Here is a 19,478-nt window from a genome sequence, read left to right as displayed (position 1 = left end):
TTACAGCTATAGGGAGCGATTCGAGATGATTCGTGGCGTGTGCTCGTTCCCATATACCGTACGCCCCGGGGTGCAGTGCTAAGATGACGTACAATACCGCTTGGGCGCGTAACGGCGTTATATGCAAGTGCGGGACGTGAGGGTTTTCGTTTGTTCGTTTTGTTTTGCTCTGCTTTGCTTTGTTTTGCTTTCCATCGCGTTGGTAAGAGCGTAAATAAAAAGGCGATTCCTGCGTCTACCACTAATGTAAGAGCTATTTCAAGTGCGACGTGGTGCGGCTTTTCAAATGCTTGTGGGCATTTCTCTGTTGTTGATTCTTTTTTTGTGTGTAACAAAGTGGCATTTTCATGTCCGGACGGGGAGACTTTATCATTCCGACATGAAGCCACCCTTAAGTCCTCTGAGGCGTGTCTGTCTGCAAGGCTTGTATTTTGGAAATGTTTTTTTGAAACGGAGAACGACTTTGAAATAGGCTTCCGCCGGCGCCTCGCGATCCAGGTAAGATTGTATCAAAAACGCAGCCGCGGCGGGGCTTGCTGTAGTCGTGGCCGAGTGGTTAAGGCGATGGACTAGAAATCAATTGGGGTCTCCCCGCGCAGGTTCGAATCCTGCCGACTACGTTGTCCACCTCCTGTCGTTGTGTTCCGGCGCAAGCAAAGAAACGTGCCTCTTTGCTGTTCCTGGTGGTTTTAAAACGCCAAATCGCTTGTACCCGCTGCCTTGGAAATAAATTCTTCAGCGTCTGCGAATGGCATTTTGCAGCTGGAAGCAGATGTCGACGCTTTTTGCACAGAGCACCAAAAAAGCGTCTTTTTTGAAGGCCCAGGCACTGAGCATTGGTGGTTCAGTGGTCGAATTCTTGCCTGCCCCGCTGGAGGCTCGGGTTCGATTCCCGGCCAATGCAGTGGCTTTTGCAGCGAGCGGCTCCATCACTTGCATCCCCTTGCAACTCGCAACTGAAAACCCACTGAAGCTAAGCAGGTGTGAGCCAGGTCAGTACCCGGATGAGGGTGAGCTACAGGGAAAAACAAAGCTTCCAGCTGGAAGCGGTGTTAATGGTGCCGGCGGGGGGGCGCTCACCCTGAGGTCTGTGCGGGTCCTAATGCCCCAGTATAGTGACGGATATGCTGTGTTGTAAAAGGGCGCTGTCTTTTGGATGAGATGTAAAACCGAGGTCACAGCGCTCTGTGGTCATTCAAAATGACCACCAAAACCTTTGACAAAAGCTCTTGGTAATTGATGGTCTTCAATAATGCTTCTCCTTTAGGTACATTTTAAATCAGCTGAAAAATGCTGTGAAATGGGGGGGCACTTCAGGCCAGTGTAGGATTTGGGTTACAAGAACCATGAAACTGCACGAGAAAGCCCGTACACTGAATTACACGGCTTTCTATTCAAAGGAGGGCAAAAGAAATTCCCTGAGTTTGATTTTTTGCAGCACAGAGAGGAGCACTGTCGTGAGGCCGGTTAGCTCAGTTGGTTAGAGCGTGGTGCTAATAACGCCTAAACGTACGGGCCAGGTCCTTTTCTCCTTTCTTACCAAAGCTGTTAGGTTCCTTTCCGTGGTGAGATGGGTTGTCATGCAACACTGCCACATAGTGCCGACAGACAAGAGTGTTGCGGGAGAAGAGAAAAGTGTTTGAAGATTTAAGAGTGTCTTAGGTGGAGCCAAAATCAAGTGTCACAAATGAAAGTGGTTGGATTTCCAATGTTTAATATGGTAAAAATAAGCGGAAGTTATTTGCCGGTCCGGCACAGTCTGCCATGCTTTTGTCATATACTGTAAAGTGGTGTCGAACTGGGTGTCGAACTGGATCCTCACCATTTGCATATGTGAGGCTCCAGTTATACATCGAGTGTCACATTAAATGACAAAAATGAAGAGAGTTAAAGCAGCTGGAGAGGTTTTCTTACAACTTTTGAGCTGACACAGTTTTGGAAAATGTTTCCTTCACGCTGCACTGTACAATATAGGCAGCCAAGAGTCTCCAAAACAAAACAGAATTGACAGATAGGAGAAAATTCCCACTCGTCCTGAAGTTCCCAAAATCCAGCACTGAGCGTAAACAAAGTGTCTAAGTAGCGTGGGAATGCTAACACTAACCCTAGCTGGAGTTTGAGCAAACCAGCACTGAGCGTAAAAAGATGAGTCAAAGTAACGTCTAATCGGATTAGTTTCCTTAGAGCTGGTTCAGAGTTTGCTCAAGAGTTTACCTTTCACAGATGCGCAAAGAAGAATGTTGGGGGTGCACGCTTCAAGGCACCTTACAGCTGTAGAGACTGATTCGAGACGATTCATGGCGTGTGCTCGTTCCCATATACCGTACGCCCCGGGGTGCAGTGCTAGGATGACGTACAATACCGCTTGGGCACGTAACGGCGTTATATGCAAGTGCGGGACGTGAGGGTTTTCGTTTGTTCGTTTTGTTTTGCTCTGCTTTCCTTTGTTTTGCTTTCCATCGCGTTGGTAAGAGCGTAAATAAAAAGGCGATTCCTGCATCTACCACTAAGGTAAGAGCTATTTCAAGTGCGGCGTGGTGCGGCTTTTCAAATGCTCAACAGGATGACTTCGCATGCACGCGTGCTTTCATGCAGTCGTGTGTGCAACCATGTCTGCTTACGTGCAAACGGGCGTGGTTTCATGTATGCAAAAAACTTTCCTGGGCTCTTCTGAAGCACATAAAATTATTTGGAGATATACATTTGTCTTGTTTTCCTCTTAGGCTCTAGAATTGATAACTTTTTTTTCATTTTTGGCATTTTTCATAATTTTCTAGAAAGTGGTTGCAAGCCCGATATCATGCAAAGAAACTTCAGGATTCGGGGATCAGTCAATGGATTTTCTTCAAAGTTGGATTTTTGCACTCTGTTGACCAAGAGATGTTGTTCTATAATGTTTTTTTTTTCAAATTTAAAAATATCATTTTTTCATGGAGCTTTGAAGGGGATGGATTCACCCTCCTTTAGCCAGGACAGAGCTCCAGGAGCCTGGGTAGGATTCTAGCTTTCTCCCCTTGCAGGCACCTGGCACAGAAGACAATATTTTTTTCCTTAAAATCTTTTTTTTTGTGTTCCTTGTTGTTCCAAACTTAATTTTAATCACTTTTAATTAGAGATTTTATTAAAAATAGTGCAATAAATGACTAATTTCACAAAAATTAATGTAATATAAAACGGATGTTTTCAACTTTATTGTAGTGTTTTAGAAACTAATATGTCTTCAAAAATGGTTGTTTTTCACTCCTATGAATGAAAACTGTTGTTATATGATGTTTTTTTTTTCAAATTTTAAATGATCATTTTTTCATGGAGCTTTGAAGGGGATGGATTCACCCTCCTTTAGCCAGGACAGAGCTCCAGGAGCCTGGGTAGGATTCTAGCTTTCTCCCCTTGCAGGCACCTGGCACAGAAGACATCATTTTTTTCCTTAAAATCTTTTTTTTTTGTGTTCCTTGTTGCTCCAAACTTAATTCTATTCACTTTTAATTAGAGATTATATTAAAAATAGTGCAATAAATGACTAATTTCACTAAAAATACTAAAAGTAATATAAAACGGATGTTTTTAACTTTATTGTAGTGTTTTAGAAACTAATATGTCTTCAAAAATGGTTATTTTTCACTCCTAGGAATGAAAGCTGTTGTTATATGATGTTTATTTTCAAATTTTGAAAAAGCAAAGGATTCTAGCTTTCTCCCCTTGCAGGCATCGGACACAGAGAACCTCATGGTTTTCCTAAAAATCATTTTTTATGTTCCCTGGTGTTCCAAACTTAGTTTTAATCAATTTTAATTTGTTATGTTACAAACAGGGTAATAAAGTCTTAATTGGACTATAACTAATGTCATATTGTCTGCTACAAAACTGATATTTTCAGCTCTATTGTAGAGATTCTAGAATCAACTAATAAAGAATTGAAATAAAAAAAGGGCATAAGAAGACATTACCAACAACGACCACATGATGGAGATATTGTCTAGACATTACCAACAACGACCACAAGATGGAGATATTGTCTAGACATTACCAACAACGACCACAAGATGGAGATATTTTCCAAAGAGGCAAGAGGGGCAAAGCTGCGATAAGGTAAAATCATTTTTTGAAAGAGATTGTTGTCAGAATGCACATCCGTATCCCAAACAGAATCTCTAGTAAAATATGATCATTTGTGAAACAGGCAAATGAGTGTCAGCTACAATATGATTGCTACATATCTGCATTTGTTGGTATTTAAGGAGTAAGAGTGCAGGTTTAAACCTGCGATCCAGTGTGTTGAAGAATTTCACAACACTACCTCTAGCACATATCTAAATAAATCCTCATAATGATTATTGCCCTGGGCATGTACCAAAAAAGCAGTGAGCATATATATATATATCACTGGGTTGAAGCTAGAAACACAGAATAACTGCAAACACATCCTAAATACAGTGTTCCAGCACCTTTGACCTCATCCAGAACGTATCATTTCTTGAAAGGGATTGCTGTCCGAATGCACATCTGAATCCCAAACAGAATCTCTAGTAAAATACGATCATTTGTGAAACAGGCAAATGACTGTCTCAGGGGCCCATTTCTCATTGTCAGACACATGTATGCAATGCTTTCACTGTGCATTGAGCAATAGGGATCAAAAACACCGCAGGTAAGGTTAGAAGTCATGTTCTATGATCATTTCTTTCAGCATTAGGGACTAAATATACTAAACGTATGATGCTAAAATGTTATTTTTACATATATTAATGTAATAAATGATTGCTTATGCTTTATAAACAAATCTAATTATAATAAAAGCTTAAGTTTTGTATTTATCTTGTACCATAGAACATGATTTTCTTTGTATTTCAAGCCCACAAAGTGTCCAAATGATGCACCTTTGACCTCATCCAGAACGTATCATTTCTTGAAAGGGATTGCTGTCCGAATGCACATCTGAATCCCAAACAGAATCTCTAGTAAAATACGATCATTTGTGAAACAGGCAAATGACTGTCTCAGGGGCCCATTTCTCATTGTCAGACACATGTATGCAATGCTTTCACTGTGCATTGAGCAATAGGGATCAAAAACAGAATGGAAACAGATGAGGATGGGATTTGAACCCATGCGTGCAAAGCACAATGGATTAGCAATCCATCGCCTTAACCACTCGGCCACCTCGTTAACAAAACTGGGCTGTCCCAACTGGGTTGGCGTGCTCCAGATGATCTTTTTCTTTTTTTTCCCTCGTACTCGAGGGTCATTTTCCTGTTCCACATGCGATTTCAACATTTTCCTTGGGAGATGTCAAGCCAGCAAGCCACTGCTGTGGTTCAGTGGCCAGCGTGGAGTTCAGTGGCCCTGTTGTACACAGAAAGCACATTGAGCTCCTTGGACATGAAAAGTTCCAGATAAAAGCCATTTGTCATCCTTTCTCTTGGTGTCGATGTTGCTATTGTATGTAAAGGTGGCAACTTGCTCAGCGAGCAGGTGGAGCACACACCGAATGCAGATGTGTCTGAGTGGTGTGTCCAAGTGGCTGCAAAAGGACAGCACTCCCGGGGCGCTGTGGCTTAGTTGGTTAAAGCGCCTGTCTAGTAAACAGGAGGCCCTGGGTCTGAATCCCAGTGGATAACCGCCTACGGCTAGACTTAATTAAATGCAAGTATTCATTTCCTGTCTTTAACACGACTTGTTTTTCTTAAAATGGATGCAACTTGCAAAACATGAAATACAAACCTTGCTAATCAGCGCTAGCAGCTGGCAAAAAAAAAGAAGTCAGCAATGTTTTTTTTCTTTAACCTTAACCCTGCTAATGGAGAAGAGTTAAACGACCGAGTCTATGCAGCTTAAACGGTGCGCACGTCGGGTTCTTAGCTGAAAGGGTGGTAAATCACGCTCACCCCAGTCCTTAATCTTTTAAAGAGGATACAAAATTGAACCTAGTCGCCACATCACATACATCCTGTTCAATGATAAAAAGGTAACATCTATCCTCGCTCCAGAGTAAATCTCACGTTGAGGGCATATTTTTTTTCACTTTACCGTGAATCGGGCTCGGCTGCACAGAGGAGAGAGCAGAGCAATGAGGTCACGGGGACAGGGGAGTCACACGCTGGCTGTTTGAACACGCGGAAGATCACTGAGGGATCCACAGTATATGGACCCTCCGTGCGCAATCAGTCCGCACTCCGGACTCTGAAACCTGCCATCCGAGTTAAGATCTCGGCAGAACCTGAAGCGCAGTTCCTTCTTAAAACGTAATCTGGTGAGCATTTCTAGAATCGTACTTGTATAGATGCAGCCTTTAATGTGTTGCTAGGTTAAAATTGATGACTTCTTGTATTTCAGTAGGCAACTGCCCTCTTGATTTTGGATTTAATTTCTTTATTACAGTGGCGCTTTTATGAAGCCAAGGGACCAGGGAGCTGCCCCAGTACTGGGATGGCCAGTTCGAAATCATAGAAACTATTGTCAATTCCAGTCCCATGTCAGTGCGAGCAGGGATTTTGACATCTTGTTTTGCTATGTTCTGCACCAACAGGCAGGTGGCTCGGCCATTCCGTTCCAGTTTGGGGGTACAACAGACTGCTAGGTTCAGTCTGATAAACTGAGCTGATGGTTGGAAGAAAACCATCTCAGCGTCCATTCTCTGTCCCTTCTTTAGGACAAGGCGTACCGGAAACCCTGCTGTTGACGCAGGAACGATCAGGTCCGATTCGTTTACTACCTGGCAGGCCTGAGGAATCGTCTGACCTGACCGAATGTTCTCGGGGTCACCGCTTAGAGAGTGGGCATCTGGGTCCACCCGTTTCCACAGCACACTGTTTACTGTGTCCAGCTGGGCGCCCAGTCGAACCAATAGGTCTGCACCAATGCAGACCGAATGGGTCAGCTGAGGTGCTACCTGGAAGTAGTGAGCAAACTTCCTTTTTCCGATGGAGATGGAAGCTACACAGCTTCCTTTGCTCCAAATGGACCTATGAGGTGGGGGTGCCCACCACAGAACCTGTGACTGCGTCACCAGGGTCACCTGACAGCTTCGCGACAGGTCCTCGAACAGACCTTCACTGATTATGGACTTCTCAGAGCTGAGGCTAAGAATTACATCATCAACCTGCACTTCTGCCACCTGGACCCCCTCCCACCACCATGGGGTGGTAGTCCTGGACCCCCTGAGGTACCAGGGTGCACAGAAAGGACTCCCATTCATTACCGGACAGGGAGATCCACTCTTCTTCAGGGATGAAAAGGGGGTGTGCTTTACCTGGCGGGTCAAGCAGCTGCTCGGAGCACTGCTCCTGTAGTTGGGAGACCGTGGGAGTGCTGGCCTGGGCAGGACTTCCCTGTAGTTTTGGAAAGCAAGAAGAGACATTTATTCTCGTCCAGAGGAACCAGGAGGAACCTCCAACTCAGCTATAGTGTTCAGTGGGCACTGTGTGATCACAGCATAACCACTGAATCCCCCTTTTTGCTGTGCAACAGGCTTAGGGTTTTTGACCTGAACCCACAATTTTCCACGCTGGCAGTCCACCAGAGGCTCCAGCCTGTCAAGCAGGTCTTGGCCAATGAGTAGTGGCTCTCTTTTTAACCTAGAGATGTAAACAGGATGCACCATGTTCATTGGCCCGAACCTAAGTGCCACCCACACTCGGTGTGTGATCCTGGCATGATCCTGGGTATAGCTGGAAATATCTATCTTACACGGTTCTACCTTAAGTCTGATGCCTTTTCCTTTCGCTACTCGTTTGAGCTCGCTGAGTAGATCGGCTGACATCAAACTAATTTCAGCCCCAGTGTCAATCAGTGCTTCTCTATCTAAGACGTTTTCAAGAAAAACCTTGATATAAATACGCCTTGCTTTGCCTTTCTGGCTGAGATTCCCTAAGAATTGTTGGAAGCCTGCCTTTTCTTTGACTTCAGGGGCGGGGTCAGCGCCCAACTCAGAGTCACAGCCTTCTTCCAGGCAGGAACCCTCCCACCCAATCAGATAGACTGAGGGAGGGGCTTGGGACGGATCCCCGCCTCCTCCAGTGAGAAGGGGCGTGGTCCCCCTAAGCTCATTCACACTTCTGGCATTCGGTGCGGAAGGTTTACCCTGTCCTGATCTCTCAGGCAGGGCTTGTTCAAGCCTGGCCAGGCGGGCTGCAGTCGACTCCCTTCGTCCAGTCTTATGATAGACTCTGCCTGAGCCCTTGCCTTCCCCGTAGCGCTCACGGCGGCTCTGACGCTTAGTGCGGTCCTGCCTGCCTATTTTGTGCCGGGGCTTAGCGAACTCAGGAACCTCAGCTGCCTCGAGCTGAGGCGAGTCGTCAACCCTGCTGGCTTTAGTGGCGAACACGGCCGTTTTAGCAGGTTTTCGCTCTGAGGAAGCAGAGACTTCAGCTCCCCAGGCTTTTTGAGCCAACCTTCTAATGTCAGCCATTTTCATCGCTGTGTGTGCATCACAATCATTTTCCTGACTGAGGGATGCAGATTAGCAATGAATAAACCTTTGAAATTCACGTTCTCTTCGCAACCCTCTTCATTCCGCCCTGCAAAATAAGTGCGCCTAAGCCTCTGATAATAGTCGCGAGGGGCTTCAGCTTTTTCGTGCTTAATATGGTGCACAGCAGCCACGGCAGCTATGGGATCGATAAAAGCCGAAAATTCTCCGATCATTGCCTGACACAGCTCCTCAAAGCTATTACAGACTTCCGGTCCTTGTCTAGACATCCACTCGTGGATCGCTCGGCTGGTAGTTTTCCTTACTTACATAGCCTTTTCCTGTTCGGACGCTTCGGGCATAAACTGCAAAGTATATCTCAGCTCATCGATGTAGGTCTCCACATTATTCCCTGACACTGACGGGTCAAACCTTTCTACATCTTTGGCTAACTGCCTCAGGGAGTGGAGGTTAATTTTTACGGTTTCTCCGCGGGCAGGGAGACGGCCGTGATCAGGAGCAGGGGGTCTATGCCTGAACTGACTCGCCCTTGCGTTTCGCGCAGGACTCGGCGATCTCCCCCATGCCGATCCGACCACAGACCCTGGCCGGGAGAAACCTCCTCCCGGCGCGCTGGGTGAGCGCTCCGGGCTGCTAGGTGGGCTGGCATGAAGTGGGATCTAGTCTATTTTGCTTCCAGTACGGCAGCATCTGACTCCTTTTGCCTTTCCTGGCTGAGCTCATTTAAACTCTCAATTTCTTTTTCTTTTTCTTTCGAGCTCCCTTCCAGGTCTCTCCTAGCTACCTCAGCCGCAGTTTCTCTAGCAGACAAGTCATCTAATTTACCTAAAACTTCCCTGAGTCAGTCTTCACTTTCCTCATTTTTCACTCTCTTTTCTCTGATTATATCCAACAACTCGACTCGCTCCACCTTATATCTTTCTAGCGTTCCCTGAAGCTTTTGAAACTTTGTCAGCTCGGACAAAGACAGTTCCAGCTGTTTAGCTAGATTTAAGGTGAAACTCGATAGGACCAGAACTGCGTTCACAGACACTCCTGTGTTAAGCTGGTTCGCTACCTTAGCTACTAAATCTACTTGCAGCTTCTCAATATCATCAAAGTTCAACTTTTCGATACCACTCCAGTAACCAGGATTGTCGTCGCTAGAAATAGTACTTATAAGCGACTCCACTTCAGACATTTTAGCAGCCATTGTCATTACGTCAGAGAAACTTTAAGAGTATTACTTTTTTTTTTCTTTTTCCAAAATACAGTATGGAATCTAGACACCCGAGCAGATGGATTTCCAATCAGCACACGTTACACTAAACGCTAGAAAACAGGGGGATTTCTTTACGCAGTTATCAGCACACCCGGTATTCGCGTATAGAAGCCGCGGTGCTGTGCTGAACTTCAGTTATTCTGTGCGACTGATTCTCATTTCATTCTAAACTCACCCACCCAGGGACGCCATTAAATGTAATGGTTTGATGGGTTTACTGAGACAATTATTAATTGTAGCAGTAATCACAAGGTTGTTCGTTGGGGCTTTTAGAAAATCAATCGTCAGAACAACTAACAACGCACACACAGGGGTTCAATACACTAGATACATTTATTAATATAAATTGTGCACCAAACATATACTAGTCTGCCTGGATACGAGTGGCAGACCTTACTGTGAGGGTTATCAATATACAAGGTATATAATCCCGAAGAGATGCAAACACAAAGAGATACACAACAGAGAATATATGTCAATATATATCGTTCGGTTACCAAATCGCTAATCAGTGTTATTACCCACTGTTACTCTAAACTCGGAAGTAAATACATTACTCATGAATTAAATTGATAACAACTTGTGTTGAGGTACAATTAAATTCTCGAGACGCAATGTAGAACATGGGGTTTACTTATCCACTGTGTATGGATTTGGAATTTCCCGGCACGAACACCAAACCAGCTGACAGGCTCTGTTGCAGCCTCTGTTCCAGCGGTTGTCCAATGGGCGTTGTCCCGGCGTCCTCTGGCTACCGGCCAACCAGTCAAGGTGCAGCTCGGAGTAGGACGGGCGGAGGAATCTGACTGCGGCGCGCAGGGCAGTCGTTGCTCCGAGGGGATCTACCAGCAGTCCGGCTGGCTGGTAGAAAGTCTCTATGCACAGAGTGTGACCGCGAGTCCTCACAAGTCACTCTTGTGCCTGGGAAGAAGCTGGTTCGTTCCCGGTCCAGCACTGCTTCTGAATAAGCTATTCAGGTTGTCGACGAGGGTCCAACTGTAGGGTCCAACTGTCCAACACAAACACAATCTGTGGCGTTTAGCGTGACAGTCTTGCAGGCATCGTGCTGTCTCACTGCAATACTATACCGCTGGAGGAAACAGTCCATCTGGCCTGAAACTCATTTGAACGTCTAGCTACAGCAACTAACAATATCATGATTTATTCAGGATGTGTGGAATCACCACGTCCCGGAGACAGCTTCCGAAATCGTGAGCATTCTCTGGTGGTGTCCTGCAGGGCACCTGTGGGCGTGCGTTGGTGGTATAGTGGTGAGCATACCTGCCTTCCAAGCAGTTAACCCGGGTTCGATTCCCGGCCAACGCAGTGGCGATTGGTTTCAAATGCTGTCATGAGCCTTGGATTGTGACTAGCAAAGCGCAGCCTTTTGAAAAACGGAATGCAAAACAGAATTGAAGGAGAATCTTACAGGGGATTCTGAGCGGTGTCTGCATACACGCAGTCCGATACGGGTGCTGAAAGCTTGAGCTACTCTCAATGTCATGCTGCCTTTCCCCGGAGTAAATCTGTTACATTGAAAGAATGCTTCTGGCAGGTTCAAAAAGGGACCCTTGTTAATTGGAGAAATCAATGATTTCGAATGAATTCTGTATGCGTTAAAAGACAGCTATACACAGAAAACATGCAGGACACTGCTCATGATGTTTCCCGAGCCGAAACACAGTGCGTTTTTCCAAGCCATCTGACAAAGCCCGCCCACTGAAAACTGCAGCAGATCGTGTAAAGACGTTCAACTTTGTAACTACTGCACGCACAGGAAGCAGAATAAATTCCTCTTTTCCGGTTTTATTTATGCGAACCATAAATAAACCAAATAAACCAAGTTGCAAGAGGCCCGCACCCACAGCACAAATTGCGCAGCCTAGGCCACCTCCTCGCCCTGCACGCCACCGCCTCCTGCTGGGCCCACTCTTTCGCACACTCACACGCCACACTAACACTCAAAAGTGTGGGCAAAACAAGAAAACGAGCGCACCGTTTCCTACACATCTGCAGTCACCGTTGCGCATTCGCAGCATGTCCCGGGATGCAATTCGGCCTCATTTGCATAACTCCAGACCGGCAGATCGCCACGCAAGCTCGCGACGTGCGCCTGCCACACACCGAACAAACCTTTTCAGCAATTTCCAAAAAACGGGCCTGCTCGCCTGCCCACAAGGCTCCATCTCTTACCTGCTCTCCAGAGCCTGCTGCCTTCTGTGCTTTTCTCTCGGCACCGCTGCAGCGCACACAACTCCTGCAGCGGGAGGGGGGGAGAAAGTTCCCGCGCTCCGCCGCAGGGAAGGCTCGCTCCGTGCGCACACGTCCTTTCGATGCCAGTCCAACAAGTGCTCCGCATTAGCTGCGTCGGGGCTCCGGGGTGTCGCACCTCACCTCACCTCACCTCGCACTGCCCCCTCCTTGAATGTCTGCCGCTGGGCATGCCCCACTCTCCTCCGCCTTATCTTATCGCGTGTGAGCACCGACAATGGCCACAATGCCGGGGAATGGCACCTGTAAATTAATTCTCTTCTCTTGCAGCCTGAGATCATGTCCTTCTTTTGGCTCCCTCCAGTTCTGATAAAAAATCTCACTCTTAGATTTGTTAATTTTTGCGGATGAAGCCAAAGAGAAACGATCACAGCACTGCAGAGCTCTGCTAATTGAGGCATTGTCAGAGAGGAGCAGGGTCATCCATGTATAGAGATGTCTTTACCTCTCCTCCCCCACTTCCAGGCACTGATATCCCATTAATGGCCTGATCCTGGCGCAAGGCACAGGCTAAGGGCTCCATAGCCAAAACGAATAACAAGGGGGATAATGGGCAGGCCTGCCTCACCTCTGAACAGACTTCAAAGGGGTGTGATCTATTGCCATTAACCATTACTCTGCTGTTGCTACCTGTGTACAGCAGGTTAATCCACTTTCTCATGATGGGGCAAAAATTCATGTGCTCAAGTACCAATGTTAAGTACTGCCGGTTTAGGCGGTCAAAGGCCTTTTCTAGGTCTACACCTAAAATGCACAGAGGGAGGGAGCGATCCTCTGAGTACAGACAGACATCCCTCAACAAGGCCAGGTTGTCGCTCATCAGGCGTCCTGCTATCCCACAAGTCTGTTCTTTCCCTACCAGTGAGGCCACTACATTTTGTAGGCGCAGGAAAAGGGCTTTGGACAGGATCTTAGTGTCCACGCCTAACAGGCTGAGAGGTCTCCAGTTCTTTATGTCATTCTTTGCTCCTTTCTTAAACAAGAGAGAGATAGTGCCTTCTCTTAAGGAGTCAGGCAGCAATTCTGTCTTATAGCTTCCCTCGAATAGGAGCAGTAGCGGATCCTGAAGCAGATCCCAAAAGGTGCAATAAAATTCTTTAGGGAGCCCGTCAGCACCCGGAGTTTTCCTCTTCTGTAAGCTCTCCATAGCCTGTCTCAGCTCTTCTATTGTCAAATCCCTCTCAAGTACTTCCCTATCTTCTTCACTCAAAACGTTTTCTAGCTTTGAGGTAAAAAAATGAATTTCTTCATCCTTTACCTCTGTAGAGCTGTACAGTCTTGAGTAGAAGGCCTTGGTGCAGGAGAGGATAGCACTCGGCTCTGTTCTCTCTCGTCCCTCCTCATCAACTACACTTTCCATGACAGACTTGGAGCCTACCACTTTCCTGAAAAAGAAGCGAGTACACTTCTCATTTTCTTCCAAGAACTGCACTCTGCTTCTTAACAGCACTCCTCGACTACTTTCTTCGGCTATGCTCCGGATGTCCTTTTTTAAAAGGGTGATATCCTCGAGCACAGCGAAGCCACTGTGCAGCATCGTGTAGAGACGCTGCAGCTGCCTCTGTTTCCTGGCTAGCACTCCTCTCCGTCTGGCAGCAGCCTTCCTTCCCTCAGCCATGAAAAAGGCCTTTGTCCTCATCTTCACCTCCTCCCACCACTCTCCTACTGACCCGTACAGACACTGCAAGGACAGCCACTGTGATAGTTTCTCCTTGTAGCGGGATACTACCCCCTCGTTCTCTAGCAGCTTAGTGTTGAGTTTCCAGAGGCCTGGGCCAAAGACAGTCCCGCCCTTGAGTTCCACTCTACACCCTAAAGCCTGATGATCTGAGAAGAAGACAGGCTGAAGAGTGACCCCAACAACTTTCACTCTCTCTGAGACAAAGCAATAGTCAATTCTGGAGCTGCTATTCCTCCCTGACCATTTATATCCTGCTGTTGTGGGATATATACATCTATATGTGTCTGAGAGTTTAAAGTCTTGAACTAAGTTTTGCAGGGCCAGTGAGCTGGAATCCAATTTTATCGGAGAGCTAGACTGCCTGTCTGTGTGCTCTAAGATACAATTAAAATCCCCTCCCACTATCACGTCTGTGCTACTTAACAATAGGGGAGAGAGTGCCTTGAGTAGCTCCACCCTTCCTCCCACGTCAGTAGGACAATACACATTGATTAGCCGCAGGTTAACGGTCCCCCATTCCACATCCACACACAGCAACCTGCCATCTATGACCCTCTGAATACTTTTCAATTTGAAAGCCCATCCTTTGAAAAGAATGGCCACGGCAGAGGCTCTGTTGTTATTGTCCCCTGACCAAACAGAAGGCCCTTTATCCCACCTATCTTCAAAGCTTTTATACCTCTCTTGATAGGCTAAAGCACACTCCTGCAACATCAACACATCTCCCTCTCTCTGCTGGAGGTAATCAAAGACACACTGGCATTTAACTCTGTCATTGATACCTCTGGTGTTAAGAGAAATTATGTTTAGAGCCATATTACATAAGAAAGTGGAACCAGTCTTTACAAAACACATTTCTCTTCGGTCTCACCTGTTACCTTCTCTTTTTCTTTTTCTTCTTACCAATTTCCTGCCAGCCATCCTCTGAATGAGCCTTCATCAGGGTGGCAGCAGTAAAAGCGTTCACGGAGTCCATTTCAAGGAAGGGGGTAGAGGGAGGGGTGGAGGGGTTCCAGCTGTTCCCATCGCCATGCTCTCCTTCCTCCTCGCTCGGGGAGAAAACAGAGTCATTTTTCCTTTTCCTCAAGTCCAGCTCCTGGTAGCACTGAGGGGAAAGGGGTGCAGCCGATGCACCAGTCTCCTCTTCCCCCTCACCCACCAGCTGTTGCAGATCCTCCGTGACGGACTGGATGGAGGAGAGGAGGGCATCTGTAGCACTTGCAGAGTCTGAGAAAAGCAGCTCCGCTGAATCCTGGGTATCGTCGCTGGACCCGCTCCACCGGTGGGGGCCCCACAATGGCCCTCGTTCTGAGGAGCAGGAGTGGGGGAGGGGTCCTCGCTGTTCTCTGGGGTTTTCAAACCCTCGTGCTTGTCTGGTGCAGTCTGCGGTTGTGGGAGCGTAGTGGATTTCTCTTCCACCGGCCCCGGAGCCACAGCAGGACTGATCCTGGCTGGAGGCTGAGACTCTTTGTTCAACAAGGGTTCTTTGTTTGACTTGTTGTTTGCTTTGGCTTTTCGGGCCGGTTTGGCTGAAACAAGCACTGCCTCATCCTTTCTCATTTTGAGTTTATTGGCGTAGGCTTGAGGGCAGTTCTTAAAAACGTGTCCTTCCGAGCCACATAAATTGCACTTTGGCAGCATTGAACAGTCAGAGGCTAAATGTCCCTGTTTGCCACAGGTCTTGCAGCATTTCACAGTGCAGGACGATGCCAGGTGTCCCACAGCACCACAGCGCCGACGCACCTTTGGTTGTCCCACATAAAAAACATAGCCATTGCAGGCGCCCAGCCGGATTGTAGAGGGCAGGTGCCTTAAGCCTCCATTTACATTGTCCGGTAGCAAGCGAACCTTGAATTTCCTTGCTCCTGTTTTTATACCGTCAACATCTCTAACCTCAGTTCCATGGTGGACTGTGCAGTACTGCTTAAGCCAGGTGTGAATGTCCTCCGTCTTTGCCATTTCCGAGAACATAACAACATGCACCGTTTTCCTCTCTCTCTGTGTCAGAGGCTGCAAGTTGATCTTCTCAAGGGCAGGAACTTTCCCTCTTTTTGCCTCAAACACATCCACACATTGTTCAAACAGAGAATAGGTAGCAAAAACAACCTCAAATGCTTTCTGACCTGGGAGAGCGAAGATGAAATCCAAGTGCCGAGGTTCAAAGCCAAGTTCCTTCTGTAACACTTTTCTGCCTAACTGCATACGATCCATGAAGAGGTCATCCAAAAGCTCAAAACGTACAGCATTCTTCCGGGATCCAAAGGTTGCCATCTCAAACTGCAAAACAAACACTGCTTCCAGAAAACAAGAAAACAATCCAACTACACCAACTACAGGCTGATCAAGGTATCTCCCCTGCCAGGTAAGCCGAGAGCCGCAGGCGATGAGCCCGGAGCTGAACGGGCCCCACTGGCTCGTTTGTAAGGCCAGGTGCATTGCCAACCACGACCGGCAGGGCAGAGGGCTTGAAGGCGGCCTGGGCTCCTGCAGCTGTCCAGCCACGCACTCTGGTTTCTCTTCATCTCGTACAAATCTTTTGCCTTTTACTAAAGATTTCCATGGAGAGGAGCATGAATGAGTTCCATACAATTTTTGTGCTTCCCTGCCTTTGGGTGGGGCGCAGCTGGGCTGGTCAAAGAGAGAAAACAAAACCGCTCACAATCGCTCTTACAATGCAGTAAGTAGCACAGGCTACTTAGGGAGTAGGCTGATGTGTTTAAAAACAACCAGCGCCAGGCAGGAGTCGAACCTCCAAACTCCTAATCCATAGTCAGACACATTATCCATTGCACCACTGACCCTGGTGTGACATTGCAGGACTGTAACCCAGTGAGCTTAGCACTGCAACTAGTAAAATATTACCCCCGGTCCATTCTTTTCCAAAAGTGAGAAACACCTGTTTTCTACATTTTGTCTGTTTTAAAATCATATCTCTTCAAACCAAACCAAGAGTTTGTCTTTTGCACTGATATTCTGATTCATTTCGATTTCAAAGAAAAAAAAACATTACCTTCCAAAGCATCATAAAATTGTCCCTTCCTCCAGACTCTACTTCTCTCTTGTAGTAGTACAGCAGACCTTTCCAGGTGAGCAGATCACAGAGTCCGAAATGAGCTTCCTCCATCAAGCAAAGTACCTGAACATGACTCTGTCATCATAAAAGCGCCCCTGTAATAAAGAAATTAAATCCGAAATCAAGAGGGCAGTTGCCTACTGAAGTTCAAGAAGTCATAAATTTTAACCTAGCAACACATTAAAGGCTGCATCTATACAAGTACGATTCTAGAAATGCTCACCAGATTACGTTTTAAGAAAGAACTGCGCCTCAGGTTCCGCCGAGATCTTAACTCGGATGGCAGGATTCAGAGTCTGGAGTGTGGAATGATGGCGCACGGAGGGTCCACATACTGTGGATCCCTCAGTGATCTTCCGCGTGTTCAAACCGCCAGCGTGTGACTCCCCTGTCCCCGTGACCTCATTGCTCTGCTCTCGCCTCTGTGCAGCTGTGCCCGACTCATGGTAAAGTGGAAAAAAATATGCCCTCAACGTGAGATTTACACTGGAGTGAGGATAGTTGTTACCTTCTTATCGTTGAAACGGATGTATGTGATATGGCGACTAGGTTCTTCTCCATTAGCAGGCTTAAGGTTAAAGAAAAAAACATTGCTGACTTCTTTTTTTTTTGCCAGCCGCGAGCGCTGATTAGCGAGGTTTGTATTTCATATTTTGCAAGTTGCATCCATTTTAAGAAAAACAAGTCGTTCAAGACAGGAAATGAATACTTGCATTTAATTAAGTCTAGACGTATGCGGTTGTCCATAATGACCAGTTCTGTTCGAGAACACAGAACAAAAAAAGGCACCACTGGGATTCAGACGCAGGATCTCTTGTTTACTAAACAGGCGCTTTAACCAACTAAGCCACGGCGCCCTGGGAGTGCTGTCTTTTTGCAGCCACTTGGACACACCACTCAGACACATCTGCATTCGGTGTGTGCTCCGCCTGCTCGCTGAGCAAGTTGCCACCTTTACATACAATAGCAACATCGACACCAAGAGAAAGGATGACAAATGGCTTTTATCTGGAACTTTTCATGTCCAAGGAGCTCAATGTGCTTTCTGTGTACAACAGGGCCACTGAACTCCACACTGGCCACTGAACCACAGTAGTGGCTTGCTGGCTTGACATCTCCCAAGGAAAATGTTGAAATCGCATGTGGAACAGGAAAATGACCCTCGAGTATGAGGGAAAAAAAAGAAAAAGATCAACTGGAGTGCGCCAACCCATGTCAGGACAGCCCAGTTTTGTTGACGAGGTGGCCGAGTGGTTAAGGCGATGGACTGCTAATCCATTGTGCTCTGTACACATGGGGTCGAGTCCCATTCTTGTCGCTCTCCTTGTCTGACACTTGTGCCCGTTCGGTGTTGGCCCTCCTGTTCTTTGCTCCGGTACTAGAGCCGTTCATTTTCTAGCGGTGGCTGAACATGGTATAGTAGCCTAACGTCGGTATCGAGCAGTGACAGTAACAGTATTTACATGCCCGTGCTGCCAAGTGGCTCTGGGTTGATACCGCGTTTTCACTTACTTGCAACGCAAACGGAGAAAGCGATTTTTGACAGTCTCTCGAGAGACTGCACTAGGTGTTTAGGGATAGACTTTGTCAGTTCCCCCTGGGATGATGGCCTCTCAAATAGTTTGTGATTCCTCTAGACGTTTATACAGTAGAAGCCTGCTTCGTGGCTTAAATCCAAGCTAATGTAACGAGTTAGAGGTCTGATGCAGAACTGCGAATTCAATGAACGGGAACAGTACAGTACATTGCACTGTATGTGTGAGGAAAGCTGCCCCCTTCTGTCCTTGTCGACCGAACAGAGGACTGTAAAGGATACCGCCAAGAAACTTTAGGATGCTGGTTGGAATACAGCTCCAAAGAAGCCCCTTTGGGTGTTATGTCATCAAAAAGTAAGAACAGCGACTCTCCCTTTGATCAAATGCGCAACAGAGCTGTTTTCCGTGGAGCAGGTTTCAGACCCGTAGACCTGTTTTATTTGTAGGGCAGGGCGCATTCCCAAATGCGAATCTCCTGTTTTAGAAATGCTTTGGGCGGCGTGAAGTGAAAATAAGAAATGGACTCCAGATGCACATGGAAGCAATCAAGTGTTTCATCCGAGCTGTTTCAAAGACTGCTCAAGAGCTTTCCTTTCACAGAGGCCCAACGATTAATGATGGGGGTGCACCCTTCAATGCGCCTTACGACTCTAGGGAGTGATTGAGACGATTCGTAGCGTGTGCTAATTTCCCTCTATTCCCCGTGTTGCAGTGGTAGGATGACGTAAATTCCTGCTTCGACACGTAATGGCATTATAATCAAGTGCAAGAGCTGAGGGCTTTAGTTTTGTTTCGTTTTCCATGGCGTTTGTAAGCACGCAAATCAAAGGCAATTCCTGTGTCTAACAGGAATGTAAATGCTTTTGAAAGTGCAGTGTGGTGCAGCTTGTAAAATCCTTATCCACATTTGTGGTTTGTTGCTGTTTTTTTTGTCTGCCAAAACTGCATTTTGACATCCGGACGGGGAGACTTTATCATTTGAACGTGAAGCCAGCCTTAAACCCTCTGAGGCGTGTCTGTCTGCCGGCACGTATTTTGTCAAAGGTATTTATTTTTTTTTAACGGAGAGCGACTTTGAAAAGGTTTCCGCAGCCACGTCGCACTCCGTGTTAGATTAAAGGAGGAATGCGGCGATGGCGAACTCGCTGTAGTCGTGGCCGAGTGGTTAAGGCGATGGACTCGAAATCCGTTGGGGACTCCCCGCGCAGGTTTGAATCCTGCCGACTATG

The 19,478-nt window shown here is 46.8% G+C and overlaps 4 non-coding genes across 4 annotated transcripts; all 4 read left to right on the top strand.

The window, feature by feature from the left end:
• Positions 1 to 538: 538 nt before the first annotated feature.
• On the top strand, positions 539 to 620 carry trnas-aga (transfer RNA serine (anticodon AGA)). The gene has a single exon. It is a non-coding gene; the product is annotated as a tRNA-Ser (tRNA).
• A 10,323-nt stretch (positions 621 to 10,943) lies between these two features.
• trnag-ucc (transfer RNA glycine (anticodon UCC)) lies at positions 10,944 to 11,015 on the top strand. Its single transcript has one exon. It is a non-coding gene; the product is annotated as a tRNA-Gly (tRNA).
• Positions 11,016 to 16,143: 5,128 nt separating this feature from the next.
• LOC148636086 (U5 spliceosomal RNA) lies at positions 16,144 to 16,260 on the top strand. Its single transcript, XR_015932603.1, has one exon. It is a non-coding gene; the product is annotated as a U5 spliceosomal RNA (small nuclear RNA).
• Positions 16,261 to 19,396: 3,136 nt separating this feature from the next.
• Positions 19,397 to 19,478, top strand: trnas-cga (transfer RNA serine (anticodon CGA)). The gene has a single exon. It is a non-coding gene; the product is annotated as a tRNA-Ser (tRNA).

Source organism: Lepisosteus platostomus, unplaced genomic scaffold, assembly GCF_059453375.1.
Source record: "Lepisosteus platostomus isolate fLepPlt1 unplaced genomic scaffold, fLepPlt1.hap1 Scaffold_200_H1, whole genome shotgun sequence".
In the NCBI taxonomy this organism is placed as follows: domain Eukaryota; kingdom Metazoa; phylum Chordata; class Actinopteri; order Semionotiformes; family Lepisosteidae; genus Lepisosteus; species Lepisosteus platostomus.
This window is presented reverse-complemented; position numbering and strand designations above follow the sequence as displayed.